Source organism: Macrosteles quadrilineatus, unplaced genomic scaffold (assembly GCF_028750875.1).
Source record: "Macrosteles quadrilineatus isolate MER2022 unplaced genomic scaffold, UCM_ALF_1.0 Scaffold_8__2_contigs__length_117827958, whole genome shotgun sequence".
Taxonomy (NCBI): Eukaryota; Metazoa; Arthropoda; class Insecta; order Hemiptera; family Cicadellidae; genus Macrosteles; species Macrosteles quadrilineatus.
The window spans coordinates 61,601,925-61,628,480 of record NW_026542601.1 but is presented as its reverse complement, the minus strand read 5'-3'; the positions used below and the strand labels follow the sequence as shown (position 1 = coordinate 61,628,480).

Here is a 26,556-nt window from a genome sequence, read left to right as displayed (position 1 = left end):
GTACAATATACAATACACATAGGAAGGCTACATAAGTAAAAGTGATGTAGCCGGTACAGTCAGCTGATTAGAGTCCAACTCAAGTCAGCAGATATATCAACTAAGCAACACCAGACCAAACCCATTAATTGTGAAAACGAGCTTTTGATAGTGACTTAAAGAGAAATAATTTGCAGTAGCCTGAAATCAAAAAGCATTTACTGGTTAAATTTTGCAAATAGCACTGAGCTATATCCAATACAAGTTCTAAATACACTGTTTAATCTAAAATAACTGTTCCCGTAATAGGGGGTATATATCCAAAAAATTGACTTTAAAGAAAAGAAATATTTTAAATTGAATTTTGAATTTCTATAATTGAAATTGAAATGTTCAGTTTCTTCGAATAACGTTAAAGAGGGCATTTGATAAATTCAGTTGGGACGTAAATGGGTTTTACTAATAATAAAAAAATTAATAAAAACTCATAGATATATCTGTCAACGTTTCCCTTATTGAGTATATTCAGTTATAACCTACAAGACGGAATCAACAAGACTGTCTATCATACTCTGTGCTCACCATTACTCTATGCTAATGACTTTCCACATTTTCCCGCCACTTTTGTTATGGTGATAGCCTGTTGGGCAGCAAACTACCCATTGTCTCTTTGGTTTGGTCAATGGCCTCTCATTCGAGATATTGTGATAAAATGCGCATTTTGCTTTTATTTTTGACTTGTTGTACCAATCATAATGCCACTACCAACCTTAAAATTTTACACATACTTGATCAAAATAAGTACATGAACACATGATCATGAAAAAGATCATATACATTAGATCTTTCACTGTGTAAAATTATTGTATCGATAAACAAAAGCACATTAGGTCGATCATTATATTATCGTTTCAGATATTCAGGTAGGTACCTATCGAATCTGCCAGTCGATAGAAACTATCGGGTCACTTAGTTCGTTTCCATTTATTTAGAAAGTACTATTATACTTTAAATAATCATAGTTTGACCAAACCGAATTTTAAGGTTTTTAAATTTTACCAACACGTTATTTTTAATATTTATCTTCTTTGTCCTAAATATTAAGTCATGAAAGTCATCCACAACTCTTTCCATGAGATGTTGAAGTTACAAGAAATATGTGCGATCGTAAACAAATGTTTTACAGATATGCGACTTATACTATACATAGGGGCATTAGTGAAAACTGAAACTTTTTAATAGAGCAGTTTTGATAAATGCATATAATACGTAAGTTGTCGTTGTGGCTCTGGATATAATGGATCTAAATGAAATGCTAGCTGATCATTATCAGCACATAATATAACTATTATTTCTTTGTTACAACCACTTCATAGCACGTTAAAACAGTTTGAACCTTTGAGTGTCGAACACTGAAATCCTAAAACATCAGTTAAACATCAGTTAACATTTATTTAATTTTTAAATTGTTATTTTTGTCAGATTACTTGTGTTAGATTAATTTCAAACTAGATGAAAAATGTAAAAAATAATAGTTTATCGTTTAAAATTCTCTTCAACAAAACCCAATTTGTTATAAAACAAAACATAGTTTTTTGACACTTTTGCGTAAAGTTTTATAAAACAATATGTAAATTAGAATATACTCATTCAGACAGCTTAACCATCATTTGGTGTGAATGATTGCCAGCGTAACTATATAGTCATTAACAAATACAATGATTTGCTCCATATATACTGTATAATCATAACTGAGCAGGTACAGTGAGTCTACAGTGTGGATGGACAATGTTTATCGTTATCGTTTACACCGAGACTCCCAGACGCCCAGTTTAGAACACTGGTTTGATCTCACTCGTCCATTTGTTTTGATAAACATCATTTGTTTAGACCTCTGGTCGTTGGAAGCATCGAGTTTGTGTTTACCTCGTTTAGCTCAGTTACTGCAATAGTTATCTTTTTGGACTAGATTGCATTAGATGATTAGATTTATAGTACATATCGTATATAGAACATAAGTGAAGGAAGAGTGTTTTGTTTATGATACGGTATCATTTTTTTATTTAGAAAATCTTTTTTTTTTCAAAGGAGAAGGTCTAACCTTTCTTGCGATTACACCAGCAATCTTTAGATTTGAAGGTGAACACTACAACTATAACATTTTTACTAGTAAGCTTAGCAATGACGTAATATACCACTTATCGTTCTTAGTCAGATAGAAAAACGTTTAGAAAATATTATTATTTTCAAAAAAGTAACTTTTACCGGTGTGTATGATTATACTATACACCAATGTAGCCCAATTTTCAAACATTGTGATATGTATCAATATTGGTAGGTTGTATATATTAATACATCACATTTTTTAAGTTTAATTATGACCAAATATGTGTGTTTTGTAATTAAATCGTCCAATAATTGAAACTAGATTATCTGTTGCTGGAAATAAATCAATTGCCTTATTAAGGGAGTTAATTTTAAAAAAAATTACTCTCAAAATAATTTTAGATCAGGTTTAATTCAGAAGGTTAGTTTAACTTATAAAAAATTAAGTAGGGGTAAACAATATTTAATATATAGTTAAACTATTATAATTTGTCACAATTTTAATAAAAGATCATTACAAACAATGTAAAAATTTGTTATTTTCAGAGACTGACTTTGTTTCTTAGGTTATTCCATTAATACAGTTCATCTATTTTTCTCTGGTTGCACTGTACAGTATTACACTATTCAAGGGTGAGCTTTGGAATTTAGTAAATTGCAGGTAAATGTTTGACTATTTAATCATACCAGTGCAGTTGCAAAAAAATTTCAACAATTGTAATTTTCTCGTCCTTTTCAAATGTACTTTCTAATCTATAAAAAATTGTCAAGTTACTCAATGATTTAATGTAATATACCCTATAATTAGTTGGAAACTATTATTTTTATAATACTATACTGTTTGTTGTTCCTAACACGTATATTACGGTACGACAGGAAAAAGGTACATACTGTAGAGTGGGAAAGAGTAATTGTCAATTGTATAATTTAAACCAAATTTATTTTTTGCTCATTACTGAATACATAAAGCAACGCAAACTAGGGCTGTATTAGTAAATTTAATTCAATTTATACAAGAAACCATAAAAGGTTTAAACAATGAGCTTTAAAAATTAAGTATGGTGTTAAACGTATTACATTGTTTCTATGGTTCAACATACGCAATACATACGCATTACATAGGTTTGGTACTACGTATGTTATGCCATTTACCATCATAGGCATCCAGTCTGTATCTAGTTTGGTTGTTTAGAACGGCTGACTATATAATGTGTATGGTAATAAGGCAGTCTTAATGCCGTCCCATTTACTCCCCCAACCCCCTCGCAGCACCCACACCCACCCTTGCCGAGTTATTTAGATTAAAATTGGTACGTCAATTAACACATTACTGGGTGTATTCGGGACGTCGAGCTCGTTGTCATTTTGACGTTTATGGACTTGTAACCTGATAACGTTATAATCCTTACACGTTGTATAGTGTGACTTGATTATATTTAAGACACATTCTTCATCTTTCACATAATGACATACAATAGATACGGCCAATTACGTGGTGTGAGCAAGTTATATAGCCTTCATTTTGTATACCTGATTCAATAAGGCTTTCCTTGTGTTCCTTGTGTAATTGCTTCCGTAGCTGGTGGTTAACAATAAAACCCAAATAGTATACAATTTGTAGCTATACAATTGGGCACAACAAAATGTAAGTTATGGCTCATCGTCCACAGTAACACTACGTGTCTGTTGTCATTATTTTAATTTGGACGAATAAGTTGCGTTTAATGTCCGTGTTTTTTTTTTTTTTTTTGGCCCTTTTACAACACCAGTAATAGACAGGGTCTTTTTTTTTGCATTTAGCTTGTTAATGAACCAAAATATTCTGAACCAGGGGTTGCTTTACGGAGAAGTAGAACCATTCGCAATCACAACCGGTATATTTGTTTGTATCTTTTTATTTGTTTTATCAACGTAATCGAGGGGCAAACAAATTATGGAAAATAATTTACCAACCATCCTAAAGCAATTCTTACTTATATTTTATTCGGACACCATTATATAGACCAGTAAACCTACTTAAACCTTGCGTTGTTTATCTAAGTTTTATCTGAACTGTTTGGAAGGGGCGGGATTGGGATCATATGTGTCTCATAACATTGACTTTATGGCGCTGTGTGAATAAAGGAACTCTGTCTAGTCAACGAACTCTTTAATAAAGGATTTCACATTAGAATAGATAACGTTATTTCAGTCTCAAGAAAAATAGCAAATGGTTGTTCATTTGTTCAATGATCAATGCTTATTATCTACTTAGTGTGTACTCATAAAAATAGTAACCCTGTCGAAGTAAACCTGCAGATAAAGAAACGTACAGGTGAGTTTTTATTCATACAAAATCATTAAATAAATACAGTTTGACAAGTAGGTCTACGTCTAGACATAACTATTAAATCACTAAAAGAAAAGGTTTACTAAAAAAAAAACCTTGAATTATTGTGGTTTGGTTGTAATTAAAAAACCTCAAAACAAAGTAAATAAATATGGTGAATTTTGTAAAGTCAATTAGCAAGCAATCGATTTAATTCGTAAATCTATCTATACTTATTTAATACGCAAGCAAGATTTTTGTGACAATTACTCCTCCGAAACTAATGAACCGATTGACATGTTTTTGGTGTCTTTGGAAAGAGCGTAACGTGAAGTTGTGCAGGAAACTTTCTTTTTAGGGAAACAATTAGAGAGTGAGGCCCTGGGGCCCTTTAAAGTTTTGTATTTCTCCATAAGATTAACATGGGAAACAAACATTGTTTTGAAACTTCAGCTGTAGTCAGGAATTAAATATTAAAAATCGGTCTCCATGGAAGCATGAGAAAATTCACAATGTTTATTTTGCTTTGACATTTAAATGTAAACAACCAGAACCGTCAAATGTCTATACAATTTCAGACAGCTGATCCAAAAAAATAAAACAACTATGTGGTAGGTTTATTTAATCTTAAACTTTATGATGGATTATTTATTATAAATCTATTTCAATGATTATGAAACTTTTTTTCCCGTTGCGAACCAAAAATTAAAAGTGAGAAGAAGAACATTTTGTTAATTGTAAACAGTCAATGTGCAAATTATCTAGGTTGTATTAAAAATGGGTATAGTTTTGGATGTTGATTTGTGTTTAATGATATAAGTTATTAATTATTGAATTTTTATTTTAATGATTTGGCATATGAGTATGCTTATGATAAATAACACCATTTCAGAGTTCTGCCAGATTTTGCCTAACTCTGTTCTGTAGAGTTTAAAGTAGCCTACACCTGATTGTCTACAACTTGGCTAAATAACTTAGGTACGGTAGGTACATTATAAAAGCTGACAGCCTTTTTACGTTGACTTAAATTGTAAGCTTACCATTTCCCGTCCATGGGCAGTTTGATAGTTAAAAATTAACCCTTTAAACTGGAATAGGACTGTTATGTAAATTGTGAGTATTTCCATTAGTTAATAATCTTTTAGTCGACTCTTTAAAAAAATCGGAAATTAAGACTGTTATTAGTTTTAAAACAAGTCATTTGTTTATAGATAGCTCCTGTGCTTTGCAATTGCTCGATTTCGAGCAACATGTACACTAGTACTTATTTAATACGCAAGCAGGATTTTTGTGACAATTACTCCTCTGAAACTACTGAACCGATCGACATGTTTTTGGTGTCATTGGAAAGAGCGTAACGTGAAGTTGTGTAGGAAACTTTCTTTTTAGGGAAATAATTAGAGAGTGAGGCCCCGGGGCCCTTTAAAGTTTCGTATTTCTCCATAAGATTAACATGGGAAACAAAATTTGTTATGGAACTCCAGCTGTTGTCAGAAATTAAAAGTGAAATATTTATTGATGGTATCCATGGTAACAAAGAACAAACCCACAAAATTTAAAAATGTAAACAAACAGAACTAAACTGTCAAATTAATTTTGATTTCACAATTCCACACAGCTGGTCCAGACATATTAAATACTGCATGATTATTAGTACAGGAACGGTATGGATCATAAACATAAATAAAATGTGTCACTCGCCCATTTAAAATTGATTAAATGGAACTATGTTAATGTCATTAGTATGGGATTCTTTCATATGGTAACTATACCATTCGGTAATTTGTTGACCGAGTCTGTTCCAATATTTTTGAGCTGCTGTAATAATATTTTACAGGAAATAACTGTTAGATAAATTCATGGATATAAGTAATAATTCAGATTCTTCAATCATTGCTGTTATTAAAATTGTGTATCCGCAGCAAACCTTCAGACTAAGCGAATTCCCATTTACATTGGCTTAATTTCTACAAAGATATTCCCTGAAAATGGTCATGTTTTTCCTATTTAAAGCTTAAGAGTTAATTTTAATATGATTACTTAGGTTTGCTGCTACAGGGAAGGTAGGTGTGATTTTGTTGAAAATGTTGATAGCTTAATATGATTGTTATTGGTTTACAAATCCTGCAATACTTTACAATTGCTCGAATTCGAGCAACATGTACACTAGTATGATATGAAATGACATTGTACTATGTACTTTTTAGATCTCGCGAATCAATAGGTGTTTAAATATTCCAAACAATCAAAATGTGATTATTTTAAAGATTTAAATGGTAAAATTTAATTTGATAATTCATTTGTTACTTTGAAAATCATCATAACCTATCCTAACCACCCTAAAGTTAGGTTAGGTTAGAATTATTAGGTGTGGTCAGCATAATACATAAGTACCAAAAAACTATAAGTATTGATTTTTTCTAGACGCAACTTATGACAGGCCCTTAATATTTCATGGTCTAATCAAACTTTTAACAGCGGATACCCTGATAAGTAAAAGTTCAGTAAAGATACGGCAATAGCTACTTATCTGTGAGGAAATTTGCTAAAAAGGAACTGAACCACTTTCCTATTTTAAACTGGAATATATTATTTGACTAAAAAGACACTTTAAACCTAGTACTAGGTCTCAGGATAAAACCCCTCGTAAAATCACATACTGTACCTAGTAGCTAAACCTTATCTGTGTGATAACATTTTATTTGAAAGACCTAAACACGTAGTTTATGGTAAACTTTGTATAAGTAATTACGCTAATAGTAATTGTAACACTGACCATTGCATGGCCGATTAGTACAGTTAAATACACACATACATTAAAACAGACAGTTATACGAAGTCCTGTTCTACTTACGCTCCCCACATTACCCCTTTTATAGAGTGCAGTAATAGGTGACGAACTTAAATACTTTAACTTAAATACAGAGGGCAGTGATTGTAGATTTTACATATCCCTCTATCATTGATACGATAATATATTGTTTCAGTAATAACTTACGAACAGAACAAGCTTGATAATAAAAAACAATACAAAAACATTTCTCCGCATTGGTCGCCTGGCGCCAGTAAACCAGACAATGTCAAAATATCTCATAAACCCTCAACAGAGAAATTGGACATTTGATTGTCTTAGTGGCAGAGCCAACTTATCTTTTGTTTTCGTGTGTTCTGATTTTAACATGTTTCGTAATCAAGATATTAATCAAAACTAAAAGGTTTATTACATTTGATGACGTTCACATTTGGCAAATTGGTTTATTCCACCCTAAGCTGTTAGTCCATAATTTCATTAAAAACACACCTCATTGGCCTCCATGTTACAGCAATCCCCAACCTTTCGTTGAACCATTGACTATTGGATACAGAAGACGACATCCCATCTATATGGATCAGCTGTCGCCAATTTTTTACTAAAAAAGAACGTAGTTGTGTGAACCAGTCACAGATTGCACAAGTGTTTAAAACTCTATTTTGTACCTTATTTTTTGTTTCTGACATAGTTGCTGGGTCACAACAGTTGCTAACTTATAGCTCATAAGAAGTCATTCCATCAGTTTAACTTGGTAAACACTATCGTGTAATCGGCAGAAATCAGTCATTTAGATCAGCGCAATCTGTAGGTGGCTCACATCAACTAAGAAAAATGTGATTAAAAACCTGGGTTGAACCTTACATTATTTAAATAATAGTGAATGACAGGTTTAAGTAAATATTTAAGCAAACATTCTAACAGACAAATGGAAATTAGCTTAGTTAGCAGATATGCTGTGGTGGAGGTAATTTGAATAATTGTAATTGCTTACATTTTTTTCAAAATACGATCAGTGTTTTCCCGAAAGATAAGGATTGTTGTTGTTGCAGGTGCGTGTATGCTGGAGCGTCGTCCAGGGCTTGTGTTACAGTTGTTGTGTCTCTGTTGTTTAACGAGGGTTGTTGTTGTTGCAGGTGCGTGTATGCTGGAGCGTCGTCCAGGGCTTGTGTTGCAGTTGCTTTTATCAGGCGCCTCATACGTTGCAGTTGTGTTGCTGTTGTCGTATCTCTTTTGTTTAACGAGGGTTGTTGTTGTTTCAGGTGCGTGTATGCTGGAGCGTCGTCCAGGGCTTGTGTTGCAGTTGCTTTTATCAGGCGCCTCATACGTTGCAGTTGTGTTGCTGTTGTCGTATCTCTTTTGTTTAACGAGGGTTGTTGTTGTTTCAGGTGCGTGTATGCTGGAGCGTCGTCCAGGGCTTGTGTTGCAGTTGCTTTTATCAGGCGCCTCATACGTTGCAGTTGTGTTGCTGTTGTCGTATCTCTTTTGTTTAACGAGGGTTGTTGTTGTTTCAGGTGCGTGTATGCTGGAGCGTCGTCCAGGGCTTGTGTTGCAGTTGCTTTTATCAGGCGCCTCATACGTTGCAGTTGTGTTGCTGTTGTCGTATCTCTTTTGTTTAACGATGGTTGTTGTTGTTTCAGGTGCGTGTATGCTGGAGCGTCGTCCAGGGCTTGTGTTGCAGTTGCTTTTATCAGGCGCCTCATACGTTGCAGTTGTGTTGCTGTTGTCGTATCTCTTTTGTTTAACGATGGTTGTTGTTGTTTCAGGTGCGTGTATGCTGGAGCGTCGTCCAGGGCTTGTGTTGCAGTTGCTTTTATCAGGCGCCTCATACAGGGACACCGTCTTCCTCAGTAAGCCCCACGCCTTAGCACCCGCTATAGCACCTTGGCGACTGTAGTACCCACTACAGCACCTAGCACCTAGCACCTTAGCGCCGTGGCTGAGCTGTTGTGATTGTATACATCCTGGTGTCGCATCTCTCTGACAATCTGTGTGCATTCTGAGTTATTTGTGTAGTTTCTACGCAGTTCAAATGCAAATTCTCCTCTTCTTTCGATGTTGTCATTGTAGCATCCTTCTATATCTTTTGCGTACTGTTCAAATACAACTTTTATTCTTTCCTCGATGTCATTATTAGAGTATCATAAATCCTACAGAGATTTAAAACGTACAAAATACACGTTTAGCTCTATATTACACACTGTAGCGTTTACTTCAGAAGCTAGTTTTCTATTACAGTTTCTCTATACTATATCAATAATATTGACTTCTTAACTTGGCAGTCTCGAGCATGATCTATGCAGCTTACCCTTCCAAAGGTTTCCCGGACTATCTGACTCAATACTTCTGCGATGTCAAATCTTCAAAATAACTTGTGTTTGTACAATTATTTTTCTTTTAGCATCCAAAACTACACCATTTGACCATCATTAAATATCATTTCAATATTTATTGCACATCTCCAGTTTCCACTTCTGTATCATTCTTCTACCTACCTTAGCACCTACTCGCAACCCAATGTTGGGTAAATGTAACTACTGTCTTTTCTCCCCGCTCTGGCAAATGTCATTCGCTGTATTTTTCATTTGCCTTATAACATAGCATGTACAACGAGCTGTTAAGGTAATTTACGTGTCGGACTTATTTAACTTGTTATACACTTTACATTATTTATGTCATGCAGTATCTGACTATTCTTAATTAGTTTACTCCTAAAAAAAAAAAAAAAACAGCTCTTCTCATACAAAGGTAAAACCTCTTTATTTCTTTTTGCTATATTTAGCATCTGATTCGTATAATAATGCATGCTTAGTACTCGGAGGAAGATGGAAAACCACATGTTTGACGAAGTACTTAAATAGTTTACGAGTTTTAGTAAAATGCTCAATCTTTTACTTAACCAATTATTCTGAAACACCAACAGTTACAAGGAATATATCAGAATTGTCATTGGCACAATTAAAAACACATCATCTTCAAAGGAATCTAGATTATTCATAATTTCTTTAGATAAGCTTGTTTATTAAAATTCCTTAATTCTATTTCGATGGAAATATTAATTATACTTAAAGAAGATTAGTTAGATGTCAATAAATGCAATTTTTATCACCGAGTCCGAGTAAATGCAACAAGTTGTTTTTCTTTCGTATATCCACTTGGTCCATGTTTAGAAGTGGCAACAAATTCGTCATACATTATTCATTCGACACCTTCCCTTAAAAGTGTTATGAATATCTTACACAATGATTCACTGCTATATTACTTCAGGTTCACTCTAAAAATAATGCCTTTTTAAAATGCAAATAACAGGAATACAATTTCTAAAATACAAGTTATGATTGAAGAATTTAGTTGATCGAAATAAAATAAAGTAGGTCAAACTATGTAAACCTATTACTGGCAATCAAATCAAAGTCCGACTGAGACAACTATGCCATTAGTTTCATCCGCTAAAAATGCAGAAATCTTTTCAATTTTTTTTTTTATCATTTCTTTGGTATTATAGATTTTATAATTTAATATAGTTTTTAGTATTTTAATTTAATAGACAATCCCTTCCTTTTGTTAGTTAACCTAATTTTTGTCAAAAGCGCTTCAAAACATACTCTCTCGTACTAACAATTGACTACTATTGTGAACATCCATCTAACTGATACACCTCCGATTAAAATCTTCGGTTTTACCATAAAATTCGAACGGATACCTATTATAATGTTGTTAATGTAGCGATGGTTAACTATTCAGTGGGAGATGAAACGTTTCTGTCTTGGTAGTTCAATACTAACTAAAATTATGAGCAAAAATTTCAAAATTGCTAGCAGCAACATCTCCACATATTCTTTTAACAGTTATATGAACATAACAAACATGTGTTTTCCTACAGTTACCTAACAATGTACATGTTCTCTCACTGATTTGAGAAAGCAAAGTGGCCAATTCGCTCATCAGTGAGACAATGTTAATATTGTCTCACTCTAATTACTTTGTCTCACTCCAGATTTGCAACGTGAAGGCACGAAATAGTGAGCCCGTAACACGAAGGCAACGTCGTATGCGCGCGAAATACGTTGGCAGCACTGGCTGTAAATCAGCTGGTCAGCTGTTGTACTGTTGTATTTGTCACTTCACATTAAATGTTATATTAAAAGTTCACTTCTGTGTTAAAATAGGTTATGTTTCTTCCCCAATTTATTTGTTTTATGGTAACCGTAGGAAAAGTATAATGTGCAACTCGAGTTCAAAGTACAATTGCCTCACTCGAGAAACCATTCCTCACTCGCCTACGGCTCGTGAGTAAGGATTTCTCTCGAGTGAGTCAATTGCTCACTTTTCTCACTAGTTGCACAAATAACTATTGTTATAACTTAAAGGTCTTTTCCTCACCCTTCATCTTTGATCATAGTGATAATTAGGATGTTAAACCTGTTAACTAAATGTTGCTTTATATTGTCATAAGAAATTAAATCAACAATAGTTTCTACATAAAAGTAATCGTGCCTAAAATAGGAAACGCTCAACAACAAAAATAATTAAGAGTTCATGAAAAAAAGATTTATAAAACTAACTCATTACTAATAGAAGCTTGCGAAGCTAGATGAGTTACAGAAAAAAGAGTTAACAAAATGTTCCCTATCAAAAAATTTCAAAAATTCAATTCGATAACATACTGTTAAATGGTGCATGTTCTTCGGCATCGCAGTAGTGTATGAATGGAATCAGCTGAGATGTATAAACAGTGGTCAAACTACCTTATACTGTAGGTTCCTGTAATTTAGCTTACTCCAACTATTTAAACCACAAAAAACTTACGACACTCAATTTTTTGCCTTGTAAATCGCACTTTATGCTTTGAAATGTAAAGTAAAGAATATAGTGTTTATGCTTTATACGTTTAATTTTTTTTTCAATTTTGCTATTTTAGATTGAATCTAAAACAAAACTCAATGAAAGGGTGGACCTTTACATGAAGGAAACTATTATTATATTTTATCCTGTATTGAAGGTCATTTATGAAGAAATTGAATTTTCATTTAAAATCACAGTAAAAAAAAATGGTATAAGCATGATTTTATCACTAATTGTTACCCGTGGTAATTTGGCTGTTTCTGACCAATCCCTTATAAGTGTCTGAATAATAATTCAATTATCAGAATGAAATGCAATTTAGCATGAGCTTGTTTGTTAAGTGTTGGTAGGCTTGTGCTATACCTCGTGTGTTATGCTATTATCCTGCAATATGTCAAAGATTCAATATACATAGTAATCAAATGACTTAAAGTAAAGGGATATATTCATAGTTTTTAATATATTTACATAGGTTATCGGCATGTTCAAAACATTTTCCCTTTTTACTGTATACTGTATTTTGTTTTTGTAAATACTTATACGTATTATACCACCTGCTCTTAGCTACGAAGTAACAAATTCATTACAAAACATTATGTTTTTGAAAATTTGAAGACCAAAACTAGGAAACTTAGGAATTAGGGAAAATGAAGTTTACCGTTGTTTTATCATTTCAACCAGCATCAAGGAGAATCGCATGAAGATCGACGCTTTTCAGGTAAGCGCAATGTATTTTCTATTAACCATATATATCTTTATGAAAAACAATAATTAATTTATTTTATTGCAGGTTATCACGTATTGTATGCTCATGAGAAAATTAATCAAAACCATACAATTTTTGTTAACGCCATAATAAAATGATTTCATAAATTTAAGCTGAAACAGGTAAAGTTTTACGGAGTGCAGTTTTATCAAGAAATTATTTGTCTCTTGTATTGAAATTCACGTTTTGTTACAATCATACAATTTTAAATTGATTTCATGTGTGATAACGAACAATATAAATTTAAAGTTATGTGGTCACATAAAGTTTAAAAATATTTCCTGAAAGCGCCGCGCCGTAGGCAACATAAGTGCTGCACCTACATTGCAGTTTCCGTTATGTAGGCGCATCTCACAGTTATGCTAGGTTTCATTGGTCGTTTGTTGATTGATAATCCTTGTTCAAGATATGTACTTTTTACTTTTCCACACTATAGTTCGGATGGTGCTCACTCAATATAATCAAAAATTTTAAGAATATAAAATTACCTTAAAATGTGAAAAGTTTCCTTACCTCCTGAAACGTAGGTTAAAACATACAGTAGGAAAATCCCATCTAAAAAATGTCATTATGTCACAGTTCAGGTTAAGTTTCCGGTGAAATGTCTGAAGCCTTTTAATTGTTCAAAACTAGAACCCAGCTGTACTTGATGATTGTGCTTTCAATAAATGGCTCTAGCTAAACAAACAGCTGGTCTTAGTCAGTAACAAAGCGATCTCTCCATCCTCGGTTTCTCACTCCATTTAGACTCATCCTTCATTTATTAAATACGCTAAATCGCGTCACTATCTGGATTGGTTGTAAAAAAATAGTAATCGTAATATTGTCTAGGGAAACCTGTGTGCAAGTTGTGCATTTTAATAGGGTTCAAAACTTGTTTCCGAGACAAACCAATAGAGCAATACCCTTTTACTTTTGAAAGATAATATTTGTTTAAGATAAAAATTAGGTTAAAACAACAAATTTTCAATGAAATACATTGGTTTATCGTGGATCTTTATATTAAGTTCATAGAGGTATAGAAGAATATCATTCATTGTTACTGTTTTGCACATTGTACATTATTTCTCGAGGTTATAGGTTTTCAAGGTTTTTAAGCAAGGAATTATGGCGATTATGTGTATATTTTTCGTTTATAAATATTATACTTTGTACAAAATATTTACCAATATCTTTTCAAACCGTTGACTCAAATGAACAAATCAAATTTCATATACAATGAAGACACTAATAAAGTTGTCTCACGCGTTCCTTAAAATAAGACCACTTTCACTTTCACTTCATTCTTGGGAACTAAATCATTACATGGGGTACTTTTATGTCATCAAACAATGTGCTGGCACACCTGATCAGCCAGGGGCCAGTTGGTGTGTTGCCAACTGCATAACATAATCATTCCCTCCGCGATATTAATGCCGTACAGTCGCCGCTGGTTTCCGACCACATAACCAAGCGATTATCCTCTCCATTATAAATGTCATGACCGCATGCATACCAACTGTAACGTTGATATTTCCCGCATGCGATATTGGCGCCCTACTTACTTACGATTCACACTGCAATACATAAAATTATCTTGTATTTACATTCTACCAACTTTATTTCGTCGTGTTTCTGGGTGTTACAACGAATACTTGAACAGAGCCGGTATGGATTATAAACATAAAAAATGACGATGCCGGCCCAAAAATAAACATTATTTAACATTGCTTAAATGGAATTGATGAAATAATATGTTAATGTTATTAGTATATGATTCGGGCCAGCAACGTCATTTGTTTATTTTTGTGATCCATACCGGTTCTGTTCAAGTATTCGTGGGTGTTACCTACTTATGCTGCCTTAGCGTGTAAATGAACTATTTTATCATTGCTTACAAGTGTTGCCTCTTACGTTCGACCAACTTATTTACTAAACTTTTTTGTGCTCTACAACCTAGGCAAATCATTGATTTATAGTTTGTATTTAACTGTTTTTTAATGCACAAGACCTACGACTACATTAAATTCATTGCTACTCAAGTAGAAACCACCTGTTATCGACATTTCAGTTACAGCATACAGCCATTGGCTACTACTTCTTACTAGTGATAGTTTTACGTATTTGTCTACATTAAACTATTGAAGTGATTTAATATGATCAGGTACATACCTTTACGTCAACAGTTCAATTTTGTAGTGAATAAACTCACAACATGTTTCGCCTATTCAGGCATCATCAGGTGGTATCCTAGCAAGAATGCTTTGTCTTCATCCATGATGGAGTCGTCAAGAAACATTTAAATAAATACACACACATTACGCACGAAAACATTTAACAAATAGAGTAGGCCTACTATTACCGGTCGCGGTACGGAGGCAGAAACATGTTGTGAGTTTATTCACTACAAAATTGAACTGTTGACGTAAAGGTATGTACCTACCTGATCATATTAGTCTAATAAACAGTTCAGGGGCTAAATCATGAATTTTGAAGTGATTTGCATTTTCCCTTTACCTTTTGCATGTTTAAAGTTAAATTTGCTATCAAACCGTTCAGTTGTTTGATTAAAAGTGGGTTTTTAACAAGACTAGATCGCGCCACTCATCTTCATTCATACTTGGCTTAAAATACCTACCTTCGTATGGTCGCAATTTCACTTAAAGTATTTAAGTATTAATGTTAGTTAATTAGTAGTTGTCTTGTGTAATAAAGTTTGTCTATACATAGTTCATATCAAACGGAAAACCCCGATTATATAATGACCGTTTATATAGTTGTCTTACCATCTTACTATTTAATAAAATATTGAAAATCCATTGTTAATAATTGCAGAACATATTAATTGTTAAAAATATAATTTCGTTGGTAAAATTCGTTTCCAATAAACGTTTAATTAATGCAGTAGCTAATCGATCTATCGATCTGATCTGTATGCCAACAAAATATATGACTAAAACGAACTTTTATTCGGTGATATCTGACCCTGGCAAGACAAAAATAAGGGCTTGAGAGACATTTTTTCCTTTCTGGGAAATTTAATTTGCGATCTACAAGACCGGAGCCCCAAGGCTCAGTATGTCCGTGAATAATTTACGGATTCCCCTCAGGGGCCTGAACCAGAACTACCTAGGCTAAACATGTCTTAGTCGGGGTGCTGTAAATCCTACTATTGCCCTTCTTATCTTAAGTTATTTGATATAAACTGTTATCATTATTTCCTCCAAAAGACCCGTCGCAAAATAAATGTTTAATGGTGGTAATCAAAAGTTGTTTTGAAAGTGTGTTTGTACTGGATTGTTGAAGAAACATTGCTTCAAAACCCTGTTCTTAATCATTCATGTTAAAACTGGAAGATTGAAACACGTTTTTGTCATGAAATTGCTACTGTATTACAGTTATCTACCGTTTAAATTTTTAGTTAAACCGATCTTTAAGAATATTAAAAATGCTGAAACGCAGGTTTAAACACTACCCCTCCAAACATTATTGAGATTTGAATAAAAAGTGGAGATTTTGTATTAAAAAAACCACAACATCTTTTATACTAGAGTCCGTATCATAGTCATCGATCTCTATGGTCCTAGTCGGCTTGTTTGGATACACCATTATGTATAATGGTAATCCATTATACATAATGTATAATAAATCCATTATACATAATATAATAATGTATAATACCATTATGTATAATACACTCAATATGTATAATGAATGTAAAGATAAATTAAATTTTATATTGTTTGCTAAATATGTTTGTTAAAGGGTGAAATAGCGACGGTGTATTTTTAACAGCAGATTAAGTCTAAGAAATGGCAATGAGACCCTAGCTATATTTAATTATACCCTTAGCAATTTGGGAGTGCTCCTAAATGCCACTATGCATCTGTTCGTTTTAAATGCATTAGTCGTTTAAATAAATTTGTTAGATGCACTGAACATCCAACTTTCCATACCAGGTGTGCCAACCTATGTCGACTATTTGTTGGCACCCTTTAAGAGTACCAGCACTTTTCCAATATAATGTCTTTAAATTCATCCCAAAAACCTCTTGTACGCATGCCACCCTATCTCAAGTATCGATGGTACGTTTACCAACTTATTTTAGTAATCTTCACTTGGTGTAACTTTTTGAAACTTAACAAACATCACCTTCAGTCGTACCAATATAGGTACCTCAAATATTGACAGCAGGCGTACAATGTGATTGTAGCCACGTGTAACAACATAGCACAAACATCACCTTTTAGGCTTGTCACCTTATTTCAAGTATCGAGAGCAGAATTATTTATTCATCTTAATCATGTACTTTACAAGTAACAACTTATCACAAACATCGCCAGCTGGTGTAACAATTCAACCTATCCATTTCCACCTGGTGTCGGCAGGTGTACCAACATTGTCAACACGTTTACTAACATTTCCTCCTACATTTGCAGTATCCAGTAACATTTATTAGCCTTATTTATAGCCGGACTTCGCTGGTCTCTACACATCTTGACAGAACGATCTTTCATTTTGACAAATCACCCGCCTTATCCGACCTTACGCCTTGCTTCTTCGTATCGCTTATTTTGCCATGTTATAACTATTTTATGCTCTTCCTTATGGAACTATTAAATACAATGAGTTATCCTTATGGTTTTTGGATTTTGATAAATGTTTGCTGCCGTTTGGTCTTTTCGCACTTAAGTACTCCCAAGATATGCAAGCTTACTAAATTGTGTAGAAGCTACCAGGCAAAGCAAATCAACAATGTTTGTTTCATATACCTTTTTAATTTTTGCTGTAGTTTTGTTAATCGAGTTTGAAATTATTATAAACAAATTTTCACCTCCATACGTTTCAGCCTAATAGCAGTCGTAATTCGGATATCATATGGACTTAACAGGTCAAGATGTTTTGGTATGTCATGTTTTAAAAACTATAGTTTTAGTAGGACATTGAATGACGTACTATACACGTCCATGTGTATTTCGTGAAGAGCTGTTATAGTAGAACGAACTTTAAATTCCTCCTCGGACTACCAAAGAGTAGTCTAGGGACTGGTTACACGTTTGTTCTTAGGTACGATAGTAGTCCGCCTTCATTTAATTGGTAGGGGGACTATTTGTTGTGTGGTATAAGTGGATACATTTCAATATAAACAGTTACCTATATTAAAATGGATAAACATGTTTTTAAAAATGTATATAAAAATATTTAGATGAGGCTAATCTTATATACTAAAAAGCTTTTGCAAAACTTGTAACATACTAACTTGTGACTACTTTGCCTGGCCATACTAATGGACCGAATTACACGAGGTTGGTACCAAATGAAAGATATTTTCCTGTAGATGTGCAGAATCCCTTTATAAATTAAAATAGTCTCAAAAATAAGCACAAAAAATTTATTTTAAATTTTTAAAAATTAACATGGGCCCTATGAGTTGCCATGTTGGTGACGAAATAACAACAAAATATAAACAGAAAATCAAAACAAATCAAATAAATTCCAATCACATGTTTTATTTACAGCGAGTGTTGAAAATAGGGAAGTTTGCACAATACACATACTTTTGGTCGAGTTTTTGACCACGGGGCGACCTCTAGGAACCAATATAAAAATATACTTTTCTTATAGAGATTTAACATGGGGCTAATTTTAAAGCTTACGACAGCCACCCTGACCATACGACTGGACCGATTTACAAGTGGTCAGTACCAAATTAAAGGCAATTGTCTGTATATTTACCTATTTTGCTTCGATTTCAAATATTACGTGACCAAATGTTATAAAAACGGAAATTAAAATCTCTATTGACAATTTAACATGGGGTAAAATTTTAACTCTATTAAGAGTGAGATGAGTTCTATTGGACCGATTTACATGAAAGGTATGTATATATTTCCCCTTACTATTCCTTTATTTAATCTTTTAAAGATCCTTTTGGTCGAGTTTTCGGCCACGGGGTGAGCTCTCGTATAGGACTAATCTACCTTTAACGTAGTACATGTCATCGTAAAATTGCCAATATTTTTTTATGATTTTTACTTGGATCGTTTGTGTCTTATATGATTGTCCAGGCCAGTATTAATATAGATATTATGCTTTAATATTCGATTAGCAGTTTAACGTTCAAGTTTTCAGCTAACAAACCATTCTTAGTTTCAGAACAGTGACTATTAAAAGCTGAAAGCATTTACGGCCTACAGTGTTTAGCCACCCAGACCAAGGACAATATTTTCAAAAAGTCATTATTGCTTTTCAAAAAATACATCCGTTGAGTAACACAATGAGATAAATGAATATTCATACCGAGGTAGCGTGTATGTGGTAACATATGGGGCAGTGTCTAACGCGAATATGTGGCCAAATATGAATACAGTCCAAGCACAGCTGATATTTAAAGTCTTCGGTTTAATTGTGGTTGTTATATTGAAAAATAATTATATCCGGTTTAAACTTTGAGATTTAATATTTTGTAAACCACACTTTACGTTAGTTTAAGACAACAACTGATTTTTTCCGTGCTTGAGGTTCATTTACTGTAATTGAAACTTAGGATATTTTTGCTAATATTGATACAAAATGTCCGCAATAATCCTCTAAAACACAGTTTAATTATGTCATTTGAATAAAAGGGTTGTGGGTGTAAAATAGGCCAAGGAAATCGTTTGGAAATGCTTAACAGTTTTGTTGTAAATTAAACTACTGTATTTTATGCCTAAGTGTCACAATGGGTGGATAAAAATCTTAGGCAATAAATAATAAATCATTTATATGTACTTTAACCAGCTTACCTTATCAGTAACAATAACAACAATATGCGGGCAAATTTTGCAAGATAAATGAAACCACCAACCTCTCAAAAAATGAAAAGAAATCCCACGTTCCAAATATATATTCTGGACGATAAATATAGAACTTAAGAATACATTTTTGCATCTACTGATTCAACAATGTTGGATGAATGTATGTAAACATATATGTTGATAATGGATCACCCACACCAGCAAATAGGATTTCAATGTTAATGCAATGTTTATTTAATGGTGGTTGTGAGTAAACAAGATGTCTGCGCCAATTTAACAACTCTCTACCAAACGCAAACGGCTCATTTTAGTGTTAAAATAGGCATTGAAATTGCTTAAATATACATAAAGGCAAACTATACTCTCTATCATTTTGATCTTATTGTAACTTCTATAAAAAATTATTGAAGAGTTCGAAGAGAAATGAGTTATAATCTTAAAACTTAGATTATTAAAATATTCAGATAGAACATTATAGCTTTGAAAATTACATTTTTTATTACATTTTTAAAATAAACACTGTGTAGTCTATTCTATATACCTAAACTTAAATCATGTTAAGTCTTTACACTTTTTTGTAAATAGTAATCCATTTATTTTATTTACTTCCGGTACTCAAAAACAATGTACACATGCTCGTGCATTCATACCATTCACGGTTTGTCACCACCAAATTGACAATGAAAAGGGATTTTAAATAATCAACTAGTAGAGTAAAAATAACTCTCAACCAAGTTTGTTGAAATTCAAAGCTTTTTCATCTACAACTATAACAATGCATGGATAAAATTATAAACGGACAGTTGCTACAGCATTGTATGCATCAGAAACCATAAATAACAATAAAAGCTGAAAAATATACAATATTATGTATAAGTATATTACACTTATTTTAACTGGTCTACATATATACATGAAGTTTCTTGGCCTTTGAGACTGGGTTTGACAGTCTTGAATTTGCATTCCCAAATTGGTCCTTCCTATGAAATAAGGAGTTGGTGAAAGACAAATATCTGAATGTCTAATTCTCGCTCTGCATAGTGTGTTTAATGAAATGAAATGAAATGATAATCGTTTATTTTTCAGGCAATGTTAGGGCCATAAGCCTTTTTACACTTAACCTGACATTCATAAATATAAAGAAATAATAGTACAATGGGATTACTTAAACTAATTAAACACAATATATTTAACAATTTAAGTGCATTTCTCGAAAAAAAGGAGAAAAAACATGCAAATAAAAAAAACATTCATACAGTCTCGCATACACGCATCAGCAAACGCGCAAAGAAACAGTAGTCCTAGGACACGCCATCCGAGACCATCTTCTCAAAATTAGTGTTTATATTCCTCCGACAAACATACTCGGTTGTTACAGCAATAAAATCCACTACTTATTCTCCAGACACAAAATACGTAAGGAATAACTTATTTATATGGGTGTGGGTAGCAAAATTTAAAACGAAAATGAAAATGAATTAAAAAACAAAACACGCATCGTGCATTTAACCAATCACACATTCCACATCAGCTGATGATAAAGCTTGTTTTGTTGGCGGGAAATCTTGCCAGCTGGCGCGCTGCCAACGTTACATCATGAAATTTAGCTCCTCGTTCATACAACATACAGTGCGTACTTTTTATTACAACTACACCGAATGGGGACTCCCCAATCTCTTATGTTAACATGTTTATAATGTCTTGTAACTGCAACATAGCCTGAATACAGCTCATAGCTGAATGTGTACTTCTGTGAATTGTTGGAAGAGTTTCTCTCACTATAGTATTTAGCTTCAAGTATTATGATTAATGTTATCCCATTATTAAAACGAATAAATCGTTGCACCTTCCAGGTTCAGAAACATTTGTCTTGTTGCCTCAAAGCCAGAGTTTATGTATAGCTGTTGTAGAGGCTAATGTAATTAAAAACACACACATTAAGTACCACATACCTTAACCTTGGTAACAATCGAAAAGGGCAATATTTCAGTAACTTGTATTTCTCCTTGTCTAAGATTCAGACATAATGAAAAATTCAGACTTTTTTTACTTCGATGCAATAGTGTCTTGCTCGTACGTCTAACAGGTCTATATATACTAATAAAAGTCAAATACCATTCACTGACTCACTGATCACTATATCTCAAAAACTTCAAGCCATAAAAACTCAGGAATCGGCATGGAGGTTCCAATCAACCTCTAGGTGTGCAATAAGAAACGTTTTCAAGAAATTCTATCAGGGCTCTGCCCAATGGGTTTTTAAGTTCCCATTTTATCTTTATGGAGAACCATTGTACAACTACAAATTATATTATCTATGCACCATCCAAGTTATCGATGTAGAAAAATATTCACATCATTCGCCGTTTTTATCAACTATCATTTTAACCTTCCAAAATTCACTATTCTGCAAAATAATAAAACGAAGTTAGAAAAGTTTTGACCTGTCTGAAGCAACTGCAAGGCGGGGTTGATGGGCACCTTTCAAAAGGTTGCGGGTCAAAGGTTACCCAGCCTCCAGCGCTCCGGTGCCGCGCGATCATTCAGATCATTCATGTAACTGAATCATTAATTGTGTTTGGTTCATTCTGTGATTTTTACCTGGGAATTGGTAAAACAAGTTTTTTGTTAAATTGATGGTTTGTTTTTATGTAGTATTGTGTGGCTAAGAAACATTGCCTGTGTATTATTTGCTTAATTGCGAGCAATTATGTTTCATCGTTACGTACATTTCAACCGGAAATGATCTTAGCAACAATCTTAGCAATAAGCTATGATATTAAAATAATATAAGTAAAGTTTTTTTTACAAGTATTTATTTACAATCTATTCAAACTAGAACAATAATTAAATTTCATGGCAATTTTAACATGGGTTAGTTACACTCCATCAAGTGCACTAACATACAAAAACTTTAAAACAAAAAGTTTAACTAAAACTATTTGGAAGGTCTATTGGATTCACTCTTTTAAGCCTATATGTAGCTTCACCATTATCGAGGAGGTTAACTGCCAGGAAATTTGGATGGCTTCCTTTGATATTTTTCGCTTCGTTTTTTTATTTCATCTCTAATATAGGGCAATTTCGTATCTTGATGAATAACTTTATTTGTGAAAAACCAAGGTGCTTGTAAAATTTTTCTTAGTGTTTTGGATTGAAATCTTTGAACTATTTCTATGTTTGAGTTTGAAGTGGTTCCCCAGAGTTGGATACCGTAGATCCAAATAGGTTTCAATATAATTTTGTATAAAAGTAATTTATTTTCAACAGATAATTTTGAATTTCGACCAATAAGCCAATTTAGTTTGTTTGTTTTCAAATTTAAATGAAATCGTTTGTTCCAAATGCAATACAATGTTAAATTGTTTCAAACTAATTACGTCAGTTACATTAATCATGCATGGGGAAAACATTAATCAATGCTGAATGCATACAACTGTTAGCTGCCAAAGATATGAATAAATAAAACACAGTAAAACCTTCATTGTTAGAGTCAGTAACAAAATGCCAAACCGCCTAGTGAACAAAATTTAACTTAAGCTCTGCTGACTAATATTACCATTATAATAATGTTAACCCCCTTTATATGGGGAGGAGATTTTAAATGGAAATACGCAGAACTATTGTAAGGAGTACGAGAAATGCCGAGTCCATTTATTAGTAAAGAGGTGGAATTTTATAAAGGAGTTTTTGTAAAAGAATGAGTAACTTGTAAGGGAGTGGTTTTCTTCAAAAAAGCATGATAGCACCAACGCTGTTTAAATTACGATTTAAATAATGATTTGACTTTAATAGGCAGACAAGTTTAATTATCCTTTCGTAAATACAGTTATTTTCATTAGATTCGTTAATGTAGATATTTTGAAATCAAATTATGTAAATCAGATATCGTTTGTAAAACAAACTGTCTAGGGAACTAAAAAGAAGTTGATTTCTTGTGGAATGCTAAAGAGTCACTAGAGATGTTCTTGTCACGTAGAATCTCGTATTACTGCTGAGTGTTGACTCTTCTACAAAACTTACAAACTCGACTTACAAATTGAGATAACATTCGACATGTTTATGAAATACAAATCCAGAAATCATCCTTGAATTTTATGAGTCCAAAAACAGCTTTTAAATTATAGTGATTGAAAAAACATTGTAATATAAGCCTATAATATTTAAAAATAAATAAATAAAGGTGCCTAATGCGTTTTAAACACCGTATTTTATGATTTAAAAATGTTCACTGTTTATTTTTCAAACAGAATGTGATTTGTAAGGTTTCCTGGGATTGAAAAACCATTTAGGCGTAATGAGAAAATCGATGTCATTTGCTAGGCCCAATTACAATTTTATACTTCACTTAATTTTACTACGTACTAAATCATAGCAATTAAATTTAGCAAATACCAGCACAATTTATTTTTATTTGAAAGCTATTTATAATTATAAAATCTAAACTGGGAAGGAATAGTATAATTTATTGTGATAAATCCTATCAAAACGGAACTAAATATCTAACCATCTTCCAGCTTTTATCATACCATCACACAGACAAAGTCTAAATATTACACCAAGAGAAAGGAACAGACATAAAATAGAATACCGATACTGACAAACCACATGCGGTCAAAAGAACAATCAAAGTTGTTTGGCAGACAGTCAACGATTTGAGAATATAAACAGAACTGCGGGTCTGAAGAATCAGCTGTTAGGTCTAAATATACCAGCTGAGAGTCCGCAGTCAGCTGTGGGTATATGTTGTCTACTAGTAGTTGTTGGTGTAAATACATATGATGCTATGTCAGTTGGGCTGTGCACTTCACCTAAAATGTGACGGTAATCAGTGAAGTTATTGGCTTACAACTTTTGCTAGATTCCTAACATGATTTAAAAAAGAGTTGAATCATTTTATCTACAGAGTGTTTTACAGCGAAAACACGTCAAACAGTTCCATGTAAATGTATTAAATTAGGTAACAAAAGGAGGAATTTACAAAGTGGGCTAATTGGCCACCAAAACTGGACGATCACGTCACCTCAAATTTTAACTTTTGAACCAAAAGATTTTCAATAACCCTTTGGGAGTATAAAATTCATTACGATGTAATTGATTACATATCTTTGCCGTTCAATCCACTGTTTAACATTACTGTTCTTATCCGTTGCAATTTTAAAATCTGATCGTTTAAAATAACATCAAATACATATGTTGCCATAAAAAAATCACACTTATCAACGATTACTCATCAATTCATTGAACTTTAATTCATTAATCAGATCTAAACATAAACAACAAAACAAAACTATAGTCCAGATGTCAAAATCACGCGGGTTTAATAAACACTCGTTAAAATGACCTTAGTTCCTTGTTTTTTTTACTCCTATTTATATTTTTTTTTTTCATAAGAAAAATAAAATACTTTAAAGTGAATATTGTGTTTTTTTATATCCAGCGTTTTAATATTTATATTTTCAACCCATGTCAATTTTGTTTCACCATTGGAATAAAGGAAAGCGCGTATTATATTGAAATTGATTGGTTTTACTGCAGTTGTTACTGACCAACATTTGAGCATTAGTTTTTCCTATTAGCTTTAAACATAGCCCCTTATAAAATTATACAATACAGCTCAATTCAACAAAGGATTTGGAATATAAGCTATCTTACAATTGCAATAATAACCTGAGATCAATATGACCTATGCTGTTATTACGAAACATATATACAGCATTTCTACCACCAAACTTTCTGCGAAAAACTACTACTAGAATCATTTCTGTTTAAACTTTGTTTGCGATTGAAAATCGTTATTCGCTACAAAGATTAGCAATAATTATTCTTCACCCAGCTTAGGGTTGAAAACTCAAAACATTAGCTTCAGACGAAGGAAACAGTTAAAACCCGGAAATAGGTTTGCCGCGTTCCGGGGGTAAAAGTAAACAGAAGGAATGGTTAGGTTATTCGTTCACTTTGTTGAGAAATGTATTTTATAAATATGTATTTCGCGTGATTGTCATAGGTAGATTATGTATAGACGATAGTGGCGCCTCGTAACTCGTTCTTGCGTTACTCAAAACTCAAAAACTGAGACCCACTGACCAGGAACTGTGCGTATCAAGCTTAGAATATATGATTAATTAGGATTAATGGAATCACTCTTATTAGTAGTTAGATAGTTTAATACAAAACACAAGAGTTAGTCAACCACAAAATCACGTTTTTTGGACATTCAAGAATGGTTATATTACATTTGAAGTATTCTATATCATAGACTAAGCAACATATGGACTATTGGAGTATGTTTTATATATGCCTATATTAAAAATATATATTTTTACTAAGATATTTAGCTTATCATGTGAAAATGTCATTTTATGTAATTAAATGTTGGTACCAAGTTAAATAAAATTCTCTAAACAAAAATTCAAATTCTTGAACAGGATAGTTGCCGGTGTGTATGTTATTGAAACTCTTAGAATTGAAAAAAAAACTAAAAAGTATAGCAAATACATCTATTTTGAAAATGTTTCAATTTAACCATCTGTAAAACAATGAAAATCAGCTGGACCTCGTAACATTCCTCGGAAGGTTGCGAGTTTTCATTAGCAGCAGCTCACACACATTGCAGTTGAGAAGAAGGTATCACGACTAAATTTAAAGATTAAGGTCTTACAAATCGTAGACTATGATGTTTCATAAAGTAAAAGTTTCTCTACATTATGCCAATTATCAATTTATTATCAACCATTGAGATGGGAACGCCACCTAGGTACGTAGTTCAACCCAAATATGTGTGAAGGGTGAGTGTAGAATGGTGTGAGAAGATCTGTGTAGCTTTGTTACTGACTAAGATCAGCGGTTTCATTAGCCAGGATCTTTTATTTAAAACCCAATGACCGGGAACAGCTGGGTCTACTTTCGAACCATCCTTTTGACTTTTCTCACGATCGAAGATCATCGATTAAAAGAAGTGATGTTT

General features: G+C 32.9%; 1 protein-coding gene across 1 annotated transcript in view; it reads left to right on the top strand.

Moving 5' to 3' along the window:
• Window positions 1–9,008: 9,008 nt before the first annotated feature.
• The window catches only part of LOC128999208 (uncharacterized), a 90,868-nt gene continuing 73,320 nt past the window's right edge, over window positions 9,009–26,556 (top strand). Inside the window, exon 1 of the mRNA XM_054425599.1 lies at window positions 9,009–9,052. The gene's annotated coding sequence lies outside the window, so the exon portion shown is untranslated. The remainder of the gene's footprint in view (window positions 9,053–26,556) is intronic.